Source organism: Lutjanus erythropterus, chromosome 16, assembly GCF_056507025.1.
Source record: "Lutjanus erythropterus isolate fLutEry1 chromosome 16, fLutEry1.hap2, whole genome shotgun sequence".
NCBI lineage: Eukaryota > Metazoa > Chordata > Actinopteri > Lutjaniformes > Lutjanidae > Lutjanus > Lutjanus erythropterus.
In genome coordinates, this window is record NC_139332.1 from 5,487,536 (window position 1) to 5,501,350 (window position 13,815).

The window sequence follows — 13,815 nt, forward strand, 5'->3', positions numbered from 1 at the left end:
CTGTTTGTGTTCATCTCCTGTTTGTTCAGTGTGAGTGTTCTGCTCTGCTGCTAAGTCTCTCCTCTGCAAGCATTTCTGTGTGTGTGTGTGTGTGTGTGTGTGTGTGCGCGCGCTTTGATTTATTGCTGCAGTTGACTCGTAAGCATATTTTAACTCTCTTTATGTAGGCCAGTTTACTACTGTGATTTTATGGTGGCATTAAACAGTTGAGTAATAAATGAAAACATGGATAGCTTTAATGAGCAAACCTGCTGCTGCCATACAGCCTCGTTGTCAAATGGCTACATAAAATGCAACAAAAATACAACATTACACAGGGTTTGCTGATGGTGAAGATAATAAAAAAATAAATAAAATTAACTAATCTTAATTTTATTCTTATTCACAATTAGAAGACACTGTCTTGGTAAGAAAAACCTCAAAAAACCTCCCCGTCTCTTTACTGGCATACATCCAGAGTATTTTACACACCACCGTGTTTGTGGCAGAATGTTACGAGAACGCCGAATTACTGATTCAGATAAGATCAAATAAACTGAATTGTTCCTGTGGGGAACTTTATCACAGACATCACAGGTCTGGTGCCGAGAACATAAAGTGGGTGTTTGGAAATGAAACAAGATAAAGACGTTAAATACATGTAAGCATTTTGTAGTGTTCCCAGGACGCACGCAGCGCCGTGAGCTCATTAAGACTAAAGTGGAATGACTTGATAGTCAGTGATTTATTGGGGCATATGCAGAGTTGATACCTAATGTGAGAGGGTAATAACCTTTTTCACAGCAGGATGTGCCCTGAATATTTATCATGTCGCCTTTCAAACAGCTAATAGAAGGTTCATGTTACATTACAAAGAAGAAGCCATGAACTGACATCTTGTAAGTGTAGTTTAAGATAGACAAATAGAGGAGACCAGTTTGAATTCACTTGAAAATATTTTGTTCTGGTTTTTTGTTTGTTTTATTTTTCATGTTGAGAAACAAATTCAGCTTTTTTTAATTTATGAGATAATTTTTCATAAAAAAAAAATAGGCTGGATTTCTGATTATTTTTCATTTTAAATGTACATGAAAATGTATACAGTTAATTCAGAAAAAACAGCAGAATTGTTTTTGTAGATGAAAATTTGTCTCATTAATTTGGAAAAGTAGACTCAAATTAATTTTTTAGATGAAAAATTATCTTATTAATTCTTTTTTTGTCAACTGAATGCAATAATCATCTGTAAGCCATGGACAGATGTTACCTTCAATAAAAGTAAACTTTGATGTCATATATGCTGTGTTAATGTGTCTTTAAAGGAATAATAGGGCTGCTAATAACAACTATTTTCAATACCAATAATTTGTAATATATTTATTTATATAATTTGTATTTTTCTTCTCCTTGTTTTGTTGAGGTGTAGACTCGAGTCAGATGACTTGACCCAAATCAGAATTAAGTCACAGATTTGATGACTTTAGACTCGACTTGACATAATCAAACAAGACTTGCAACTAAACTTGGTCTTTAACACCAATGACGCATGACTTCACTTGACCTTGATCCTATTCATTTGAAAATATTGATATCTATTGTATTGAAGTCTGTCATTTAAAGAGTGTGAATCCACCAATCAGTTAATTTCTCTTCATTCCCTGAATCCACTAACAGTAACGCTGTTCATTTTCAGCAAGTCAACATTTAATTCCCCAGATCTACTTTGTTTCAACCAAGCTGAGAGCATCCAATCAAGTTTGCAGGAGAGAGCCATGAAGAACTTATGTTACTGAGCTCCAGCTGGGAAAATGATAGCAAAGATAATTTAGTTGGCGTGCAAAAACTACGAGGTGGTCAACAAAAAACACAAACTGCAGCATGCAAAACCTGCAGGTCGAAAAAATTACAAAAAAATTGCAAACAACGATGTGAAGTTGCAAAAAGAACGCTTTCACTAACAAAGACCACACCAACATAGACAGGCATTTGAACAGTTTATTCGCTATTGAGGATGGAGGAGAGCTGGGTGATGAGGTAGGGGTCTGAAGGGGGGATGTGGGATGGAGGGAAGGAGGGAAGGGATTAAGGTTTTAAGGATGGAGGGATGCATGGGATGGGAGGAAATGGGAGGGGGGATGTAGGGTTTAAGGTGCTGGATGGATGTATTAGTGCGGTGGAGTTGGCGGTTGGCTGGAAGACTGGTTAGAACCAGGTGGGGTTGAGACTCTGGGTGGTCTTCTGGTGTTCGGAGCCCCTGTGATTTCTGTATTAAAGTGAAGATAGAAGAGAAGAAAAAAGAGGGGGTTGGGGAGCGAGGGATGTGGAAACAGGGTCAAAGTGTAAGGAAACAGAGGAGGTGTTCTTAGTACTTAGTATTGGAATGAATCTGTCGGACGCTTGATCTTTGTTCCTGAATCTTGTAATAAAACTTCATAAGTTGAGACTAATATTATCATAATTAGCAAGCTAGTTAATATTAGCTTTAAAGATAAGTAACTGTCACGGTTACATTATGACTTGTTTAGGACTCAGAACTCAAAGTTTTGAAACTTGCGACTTGTCTCAGGCCTGTGAAAACTTGAGAAGTTATTTGTGACTTTCAAAACTATAACTTGGTCCCACCTCTGTTTGGGAGTATTGTTTTTTCCTTTATTGAGTATGTTTGGACTGGAGGAACAAGAGAACAGTTAATCAGTTAGTTACTGCTTAACTATGCTATGTTTATGCACAAATATATAATATTCAGTAATATGCATGTAAGCACAGGATGAGCATGTGAGATCATTTTGAAAGGGTTTTTCATTAAAATCAAGTGACAGAAAAGAGCTTTCAGACAGATCATCTGGAATTGATAACCTGTTTCAGAGATTTAATATTACAAAAAATATTGCGAACACCTTCATATTTCACTCATCATTACTGTTCACAGCATCACAATCACAATACATAAAGCTCGCAGATGAAGCAACAAGCTCATTAGCTGCTCCCACAGCCCCCCTCGCTGCTCGAGTTCATTTTTAATTTGTTTACAGGTGAAAAAACAAAATCCTTGATTGTGTAATTTAGCCGGTTTCAGATTAGTCTGGAGTGGCATGACTGATTGGTTTCATTTCTAATTTTGTGTCAGGAAGAGGTGGACTTCTGAACCTTAGAAGATGACTCATTTTTCTGCTCGCTGTATTCAACAATAATGACTGCATTACTTGTAAACACTCACTGCATAAATTAAATTAGATTTTCATGCTACAGAAGAACTGATGATGTGTTATGGATTATTCCTACAGAGCTGTGTCACCTGATTAATATCAACGGAGGGAGCTGAATTAAAAATGAGGAGCTCTGCTCACATTCACCCAAAAGTCAATCCATAAATCTGAACATAACGGCAGAACGTGCAGGATTGAGTCTGTTTGTTTAAACAAGCAACATGTAAGAATTTTAGTTTAAAACATTAAAAATTAAGTGAAATTATCAACAAAATGTAAAGAAGTAACAGTTTTGATGTTACATCACAGACTATGAAGTTAGCATGCCAACTAGCTAGCCTAAGACCGTCCTGTCTTGTAATTACCACTTTATACTTTAGGGGGCGATAGTTAGTCCAGTTTACTTTGAGTCCAGCAAGTCTGAGGTAGTTTTCTTGCCGGGTTTGGCTCCTGACACCCTGGGACTGGCCCTCGCCAGAACTGGTGCTCAGGCCTCAGGAGGTGGGTGCTGACTGATGCTTGTCCTCTCTCCTCTTCTGCTTCAGGACTACCCTGAACCCACCATGTCTACATTGTCCCCAGAGTCAGAGCCCTGGATGCAACTGCTGTAAATCACCTAGGTACTGTACTCCCCATCATCAAACTGGCCTCTGTCGGACTCAGAGGCTGCGTTCGGTCCCGCTCATCGGGAGGCTGCTGAGCCAGATTCTGTTGTCCTTTTACCCAGCTCTAGTTCTGGTGCCTATTCTAGCACCCCTCCAAGCCCCAGGTCAGTAAACCTCCTCCTCCCGGTCTGGGGCACAGTCACCTAGCAATAGGCCTGCAGTGAAATAACTAAGGGAAGCCCTAGTTAGCAGCAGTTAGTGGTTATTCCAGTGACATGTTGCCCTCTATTTGTTTGTAGTATGAATTTGAAAGGGAACCTGTTCTTACGTACTGCACCTTTAATGCTAAGACTAAGTATTTACAACAATGCTAGCAGGTCTGTGACGCACAGCGGTGCTTTAGGTGAAATTCTCACATCTGCATGCTAACATGTTGATGATTAGCAGTAATGATGTTGATCATAGTTAGTTTAGCATGTTAGCAAGTTTTGCAGCTGAGACTGATGGTAATGTTATTAGTTTTTTTCAGTTGTCCTGTCATAAACCTAATTATGGGACAAACTAAAATTCTGACCTGATGACGATACAAGATATTTATGACCCGGACCCACAGGTTAAAGGGGTAGTTCCCTCATTGATGAAAACTTGGATTAGACCAGACAAGCAGTATGAAGGCATTTTATGTTTGAAACCTGGTCACCATTCACTTTCCAGCAGTGTTTTGTGGATTCATTTTTGGGCTAACTGCTGTACCTGCATCAGGACCTGTGGCTCTCTGTTCACTTCTTCAACTTGTGGAAACCATAGTTTTAATAGTAATGTGCCACAGACAGGTGCACCAGCTCTAAAAGAGAGTGCAAAATGACACTGATTGGTTTCATTAATGTTTCACTCAAAACACACTATGATTAAGAAACAAAATGTAACTCCTTTGCACCTTACTTTGTGCCCAGATTATGCACCGTTAAATACACTTAAGACTATGTACTATAGATCAGAACAGAACAGCCCCAGTCACCATGCTTTGGTAATGTCTGTGCATCGAACACTGAATTTCTTCAACAGCAGGATGACACTTGTGGTTTCATCTTCCAGTTATAACTTGTGTTTTAACACCTCTGTCAACAGTGTGTAGTAATGAGCTCATCAGAGGGCCTGATGTCACGCTGTCATTATAGTGCTGGTTATACGAGAGGTGTTAACAGTTTTACTGCCAACAGGTTTCCTTGCAGGTCTTTACTTACTATGACACTATGGCCACTACAGGGGACGAAGTATTAGTCTGACACTTTTTTATGCTCAATTACAGTGTTTTTTTTGGTCCATTTCAAAGTATAATTTTTTTTATCAATAGAACCTGATGTATAAAAACAACTTTTTCAAGAAGAGTTTAACAACTTTAATGATTTCTTTAAAGCTAAATATTACATCTGGTAAAGGTGGAGCTAACTTTAATTACTGAGCAGATGCTGTGCCTTTTCCCAGCATGCAAGTGCACTGACAGGCTCGAGGATTTGCAGTGTTTTCACAGGACTGATAAACTCCAGCAGATGGGGCTCTTGTATTCAAGAGTGTTCTGCAGTTTCATAGTCTAATTTTGAAAAACAAAATGCAAAAAAGGGAAGATCTTCATAAACGTATGAAAAGTCATTCATAACATACATACTAAACTCACTAAATTCTGTTGGTGAATTGGGTTTTTTTTTTTTTTTTAATTAGTGCCTTGTTTTTCCAGATTGTTAGATCTGTATCTGATTATCTTATTCAGAAGGTGGAGCAGGTCGTCCACTAATCGGAAGATCAGCGATTCGATCCCCAGCCTCTCTAGTCCACATGCTGAAGTGTCCTTGGGCGAAATACTGAAACCAAATTGCCCTCGATAACTATTTCATCAATGTGAAAAGTTTTTTGACAATATATTTAATGTTTTACCTCACCAACTTGACTAATTTTGTAAATAATCTTATGTGAATCTCACTGTATAATTGTATATGTGACAATAGCTGACCTTTACCATATGTGAGGACGATGAACATACTGATTTCATCACAGGTTCACAGTGGTGAGAACTGTCTATTCACAACCAAGAAGTTCAAATCCCGGTTTGATCACGGGCTTTTAGTGTGGAGTTTGTATTTTCTCTCCGTGTCTTCATGGCTTTCCTCTGCGTGCTCCATTTTCTCCCACCATCAAAAACAGGTATGTCAGGCTGCCCACTGCTCCCTAATAAAAATGGGTTAAATGCAATGTCTGAACCACACTGTATGTTATGTATAATTAAATATGTGACAACGAAGCTGACCTTTACCTTCCATGCCACAGTATCCTGGCTTCTATTGGAGTGATCCAGTTAGTGTATTCAGGTTTCTGAAACAGGGGTAAGCTGCTTACATGAGCAAACATCATCAGTATACTGCAAAAACCAAATCTTAACCAGGATATTAGTGTGCAAAAGAATAAAACGCCACTCCACGATTTTTTAGATGAAACATACAGGATGGCTTGTATATGCTTAGCACTAGAAATGCTAAAATACTACAAAAAAAGAAAACACTTCCCTTAACTTTTCCCATTCATTCTCAATGGTAGTTCTTATCACTGCGGATGTAATATATTTTTGGCCACAAGCGGGATTTTGGTGGCGCTGTTTCCCGCTTTTTGATGAAAGTAAGGAGGTTATTTCACGTTAAACGGGTAAGAACAGCCATATAACTGTTGACATTACATCAGAAACACTTCCTACATCAACTGTACAGTTTAAAGTGCAATTTATTGCGAGAAATGATCACTCTGAGTACTTTTCTCACATGCGCGTGTGAAAAAATATTACCGGTCACGAGTGCCCTCCGGTATAACGGTTTCCGTAGTGTAGTGGTTATCACGTTCGCCTCACACGCGAAAGGTCCCCGGTTCGAAACCGGGCGGAAACACTTATTTATTTATTTTTTTACCCCGTTCTTATTCACATTCAGTGGTAACGTCACCGTCACTGTGCAGCAGAGCACCACTGCCCTTCATCAGAATGCACTAAAGTCTCTTATAACTCCTCTTAATGTGTTTTTATGAGACCAACAGAATTTGATCATCAATGTACTGATTCACTGCGTCCATGATTTGCCAATAAATACATGTTGTGTCTGTTCTGACAGACACATTGCTAAAATACATTAAAAATACTGATCATTTTAAATGTTTTGCATGAAATACTGTCATGATAGCTATAAAAATATCAGACATTGATATCTAGGCCTGTGTCACACAAAGCTTGGAATATAAGGAGGCATCAAGGATTCCTCTGATTAATTAATGATCTGTGTTGTAGCAGGTGTTTCATTGGTGTTGGAAAGTCCTTACCTGATGTCTTACTGCCTGAAACACATGGTTCCATATAAAAAGCCAGACTTCAATAGACTATTGTCAGCATGTTCAGTCTGTAAATATGATCAGAAAAGTAAGAACCTCATATATCTCCTCTCAGTACCAACCAGAGAATTAGGGATTATAGATAGATATAGATTGAATACTGTTTTTAAAAAACAACTACTAATATCCTTCGTTTCCTGGTGTAGTAGACATGTAAATATTGGGATTGAAAAGACTTCAGAAGATCATTAGGAATCACTGTTTAATTAAGAAAATAAAGAAGTATTTTTTTGTGTTTCCCTGTCCTCTCACAGTAAGATGGTTTCTGACATCATTGAGGTGAAGGCAAAATGGTTAAAAGCTCCCACAAACACAAAAAGCACTCATTCAATCTACCCTCATTTTATTTTTTGAACAATCTACTGTATGCATTAATAATCTCAGTATTTGGTACATGTCAACATTTTTTGGATCATTATCTACTCAAACAGTCTAACTACACCATCCAAGCTACAACAGCTACATTAGTGGAAAGCACTAAATGTTCTCAACAACAATTTGCTTATTAGATTTTATGTTTTTGTGTGTGCAAATACGGCATCTTGGCCTGAGGGTGGCACCAGAGGTAAGAATCTGGGTGGGGGGTGTTATCAAAAATGTTAGGATGTATTCATTGAGATTTCTTACTCTGATTGGACCGATGTCTGACAGAGATAATCACTGCATCCCTTCACTGAATCCAAAGGTCCTCCTGTTAGGAGGGTAAAAAGGGATCAGTTCCAGCTGCAGTGTTAGGGAGGTTACTGAAAAAAATAATGCATTATTCATAATTTGGGATGTTATTACCTTACACATTATGCAGTGAGAAAAGTAATTATTTTGCTTCTACATTACTTTCTAATAGTAAAACCACTCCTTACCTGTCACTGCTGGCGTGTTCAGAGTTTGTCTGACAGATGGTGAATCTGCTGAAGACACGAGCAGAATTTCTCCATTATGTAGCCCAATATAGTCTGTGGTGTTTTACCTGTGTTACTGCTGTAGCTGAAAACTGATCAGCTTGACCAGCAAAGTTCATTTTTGACCTTGAAAACAATAACTTTGTAAAATAATTTTGGGGGATTTTATGCGACAGGACACCTGACGTCATCACATGAAAGAGGAATAGAGAGTTGGGGGGCTGGAGGAGGTGACATGCAGGGAAGAGATGCAGGCAGGTTTTGAACCCATGGCCACTGTGGAGGCCTCATAAACCCCCAACAAATTGTGCTAACTCTCCAACATTTGAGCCACCAGGCTGCCAAAAACAATAGCTTTGATAAAATAATTTTAATGCAGTTTCCACAGGAGCTTTTATTCACATATTATAGTCTCTATCAGCAAATGAAGTTTGATCTGTTGTCATACAATAGGTTAGCTTATGTTAGCTAATAGCTGAGCAACTCTTTCCATAATACAATGGGACAAAGTCTGTTTAATGTCAGAATACAAGTGCTTAGACAGGTTACAGGTTCGCTTACATTTACTGGTGATTCTGACCTGGTCACAAATTTATGACAATTTGTGACCTCCCTTATACCATTTTCTGTTTCATTCGCTTCTATTGTTTTTCCAACCTATTTTAGATGAAACCACGCTTGCTAATTTTTATCTCATTTGTGGTCTACAAAAAGTAAAACGATAGACACTACCCACTACTGCATTATAATGTGTAGCTTGGAAAACAGCAATATGGGGTAATCAATTTGAATTGGGTTTTCACAACCCTATGTTCGTCTGTTACCAAAATTCTTTATTTTTATTGTTATTATTCTTCCGCTGTGTTTTTTGATATTTTCCATGAATTCAGCATACTTCAACGAATTCAAACCATTCCAACTTCAACTTATTCAGCCCCATTAGGACATTATTGGAAACTTTCAGATTTTTCATCACATTCATATTTTCCGAAATATTCCACGTTAAATTCCGATCCCTATTAAATCCCATTCAACGAAAACTTTGTAACGTGACCAGTTCCACAAATTTTAACTGATTCAGACCATTCCAAGGCACAATGTTCCTCTGAATTAGGATGGGAGCCACATTACGTTTCATACATTCAGACATAGAAACTTCAAACTGAAACATTTACAATGCCTTGGACTTTCAGTCACTAATTCAAATTTCAATATCTCCTTTAGTTTTTCTCCACCGGCAGTTTAAAAAACGTGACATTTTCAGCTCTTCTCAGACTTTTACATTAGTGTGTATTGTGTGCAGTCATTAGAGCTAGAGTGGGTGATGTCATCACTAGAGAGGAGAGCAGCTCTAAAATCATCTAGAAATTTTCTCTCATGGCCACACTGTTAATTCTACATACAGAAATTGTACATGAATTCATAGGAAAACTTGTGCCGGTTGCAGAGGCGTGTCCGCCAACGCAAACGGACTAACGGTTTGGCCTGAGCAGGGTCTAAAATGACAAGAAGTCCAACTAACTGCCCCATTCACTCAAATGTTAAGCGAGTGCCAAAATTTCTGGAAGAAAGCAGATGATCACAGTTTTTTTCCATCATGGTGGTGGCCTCATTTTCCACACCACAGAAATAAAATTAACACCTTCAAGTTTGGCATCCCGTCCTCTCGCTTATCATATGTGGTTTTTAGCTGTAGCAATTACAGTGTTTCATTAAACAGCTGGAGTTGGAGAGGAATTTTGTCTCAATTTTTGCCTTTTTTTGGAGTATTTAAAACTGAATGTGCCGTTGCTCACAGGTGATTGGTCAATTTCACCAGCCTGAGTTCTTAGCAGTTAAAACTTCATACAGAGACAATTACACCAGAAGCAGCTCAAGGTTTGAAATTATTAACAGTTTAAAATGATTGTCTATCTGTCTCAGCCTGCCACTCTGGATGTCTGTCTGTCTCTCTCTGTCTGTCCAACTTTGAGATTTTAGACTGCAGTCTTTTTTTAACTGTTAATAAATTCAAACCTTGACCTACTTCATGTTAAATTCTTTATTTCTTTTGGTCCTTTCTGTATTTCACTGTGCAGTTACACACGGGCAACCTTTCCAATTACACCAACCTGAGGCTTGTCCTGTCCTCTGATTGGTGGAATGACCTAAAGCTGTTTTTTAGCAGTCAAAACCTCATACAGAGAGAATTACACCTGAAGCAGCTCAAATTTCGAAATTTTTAACAGTTTCAAAAGACTGTCCGTCTGTCTCTGTCTGTTGCTCTGCATGGCTGCCTGTCTCTTTCTATCTCTCTGTGTCTTTCTGTGTCCAACTTGACATTTTAGAGACATTTTAGACTGCAGTCTCTTTCAGCTGTTAATAAATTCAAACTTTGAGCTGCTTCATGTAAAATTCTTTCCTTCTTTCTTTTTATCTTCAGATTTATTTCTTTCAGCTTTCTTACAAACATTCAATTTTTCTAGATAATTCAAATATTATTATATTTTCAAGGCGGCTATTCAGTGTGGCATCAGCTTTTTAACAAAAAATCAAATATTCTACCTAATTCAAATATCATTACATTAAAAAGGCAGCTATTTAGTGTGGCTACAGGTTTTTAGCTAATATTCAAATATTCTACATAATTCAAACATTATTATATTATCATGGCAGCTATTCAGTGTGACTTCAGCTTTTTAACAAACATTCAAATGTTCCACATGATTCAAACATCATATCATAAAGGCAGCTACTCAGTGTGGCGTCAGCCTTTCTACATACATTCAAACATTCAAATCATTCAAACTTTATTGTATTCAAGGCAGCATTGCAGTTTGGCTTCAAGCATGCAGCATTGACACCCGCAATTTATTCAGAAATTGCTTCTCTAGTTGATTAAACAAATTAGCTGGCTAGCACACTATTTCCTAACCGTATGTTCAGTGGGTATCTGGTCCTGAGTAATAGGAAACATATCGGCCAAGCGTGGAATGTAGCCTGCAAGGCTTTCAGCATGCAGAAGTGGGCAAGGTTTCATCAAAAGTAAATTGGAAAAAACACAGACGCTAACATGACCATTGCACAATTATTCTGTTTTTTTCATTTGTAACTATTTTCAGCAGGTCACTCCTGAATATCAAAAAATAGGTAACACAACTGTGTAAACAAATGTCTGTTAGGCTGTATTTAGGCACATCAGTGCTTTGAGCTAAATGCTAACATGAACATGCTGATGGTTACCATGTTCTCCATCTTAGCAACAAATGCAAAGTACAGCTGAAGTTGGTGGGAATGTCTTTAGTTTTGCAAATATTACAAGTATTGGACAAATTCAAAATTTGAGGTGATGTTGGTGCTAGATCAGAGGTCAGCAACCTTTACTCTCAAAAGAGACATTTTTGGCCTCCCTGTCTGGAGCTGCAACTAATTCTCTATTTTCCTGTGAGTTTTTCTCTTTTTTGGATTTGTGAGGAAGATGCAAAACTAAAAAAAAAGTTAAACCAAATTTAGAGAAAAATGTGCCAAGCCACAGACGTAGGCTATGACACACATTTTATTGGCAAGTTTTATTATTCAGGGCCACTAGAGAGGGGTAAGAGAGCTACAAGGGCAAAAAAAGACGTTATACCCTAACACCGGGTAGTTAGACTGTATAGTGGTAACACACTAGCAGTTGTTATTGAGGCACAAACTATCATCAGTAGTACTGGCAGTGGTGGTTGTAGTGTTTTCTTATGCTGGGTTTCAGGGTCTCTTGCAAGGCTTTAAACATTCTTAAGAAGTTTTTCTGAGGAAGAATTCTGAGAGGAACACCTTGTTCCTGCATTTCAAATCCCAGACTGTATGTTAGCAATGATTAGCTGCTCCATGCCCTGACATTTTTCTTGTAAATGGGCTGCCAGCAGCCAGGTACTAGCATGTCATTTTCATGGGCAGAGGCTTTATGTGGGCAGAGCCATTAAAGCGTGGCATTAGTGTCCTGAGGGATCAGCTTTGCTCCAGTGATTTCTCATTCACATGTGGGCTAAAGCCAGGCTGCTTGGACACTGGTTGGTTCACTATGTCTTGTATGTGTTCGACATCCAACTGCCTGGCATGGAGGCACTGACTCAGGCTTCACTGGCAAAGTACATGGGAGCAAGTCGCCCCTCGTCATCTACCTAAAGTCAGGTCAGACTGTAGCAGGTTCAGTGAGATACACTCTGATTAGAACTGCTTGAAATGTTAGCAGGGTGTTACCACCAAGCATGTTTGGCTTGGAGCAGTTTATATGAACTCTTGAACCTTTCTTTCTCTTTTAATTCAGTTCATAGAAATACTTGCATGAATGCCCAAAGATCTTGGCCCATTTATTTCTTGCCAACACAGCACTGTGAACATAATGCAAATTAACCACTGGAAGCATGAAGCTTTTATTAGTAACAAGATTGCTTGGACAGCCTGTCTAACAAAACCAAGCAACGATAAGAATAGAAGCTGACATTCAGGTACTTTGTGTGGTTATTTTTACTTAATATGAACCAACAAGTCAGATTGGGAAAAGACACAACTACCAAGTTTGGTTAATTTATTTAAACAGAGACAAGCTGTCATATTTGTACCCAATCTCTCCATTACACTTTATAAGTTGACTTCCAAATTTGACCTATCATACTTAATTTGGTGTGTACACGAGGTGTGTAGAAAAATATGTTCAAATTTTCCAAACAGTTCCTTTCTTTTACCAAACTTACTAAAATAATAAGGAATTATTATGGACATTTTGCACATACTTACGTTTGCTTTTACCCCAAAATAAAGTTGTTTACTTCATGTGGCTAAACTATGAAAAGAGGACCCAAGTCATAAAAATCCAGAAATATACTTTAAGTTGCTGTACAGGTAAACTAAGTTACTCTCACTCATTCTTCAGAGGTAGACAATTGGCAATGGTCCTAGCCAATTACTAATTGCTGTAGCATTGTTGCAGTTCTTAGCTTCAGGAGTACAATTTTACAATAACTAATAGCAATGATGGTCCAGACTAGAAAAATAAGACCCAGTTATGCTTTAACTTGTAATTGAAGTTTTTGTACATATTTCATCTGCTTTTTATTCTTTGACCTGCTATCAAAACTATTCAGTAAAACTTGAGAGTCTGTGCTATCTTTGTTTTGAAGCCTTGAATGGCTTGTAAGTGCATGGTGTGGACTAAAATGAACGAAATACAAAAATGTAACAAAGGAACCAAACCTTACCCCCAAAATTGGAGCAGCTTTCACCAGCTTCTGCTTCTGACTTATGTTTTGTATTCTGCACACACTGATTCACCATCAACAAGTAAATGCAGCTTTAAAACTAGACTCTGTGTGAAGGCACTGACTGAAGTGCCACATTCCTACAACACCAGGCTCTGCTTAGAGCTTCTGATCATTTCTCACCTTTCTTGGCAAGGTTTCAAGAAAGGAATTATTCTTGTCCCTATTTTCCCCATTAATCAGAGAAACACAACTGTACACCTTTTGAATCCAAATTTGTCTCTTTTGTTGAACTATGACAAACTTAATTGGTTAGTCAAGGTTAGTCATGGCATTGCTCCAACTCTGGTTAGGTAGAAATAAATTCTTAGTTCACCAAGTTTTATCTGAAAATAGCCTGGCTCTACATGCTGTTGTCCTCTCACTTGTCCTCCGGCTCAGTGTACTGTGTCGCTGAATGAGAGTGCGTTGCTGGCCAGCAGCT

General features: G+C 38.2%; 1 non-coding gene across 1 annotated transcript; it reads left to right on the forward strand.

The window, feature by feature from the left end:
* The first annotated feature begins 6,647 nt into the window (after positions 1-6,647).
* Positions 6,648-6,720, forward strand: trnav-cac (transfer RNA valine (anticodon CAC)). Its single transcript has one exon. It is a non-coding gene; the product is annotated as a tRNA-Val (tRNA).
* The last annotated feature ends 7,095 nt before the right edge of the window (positions 6,721-13,815 follow it).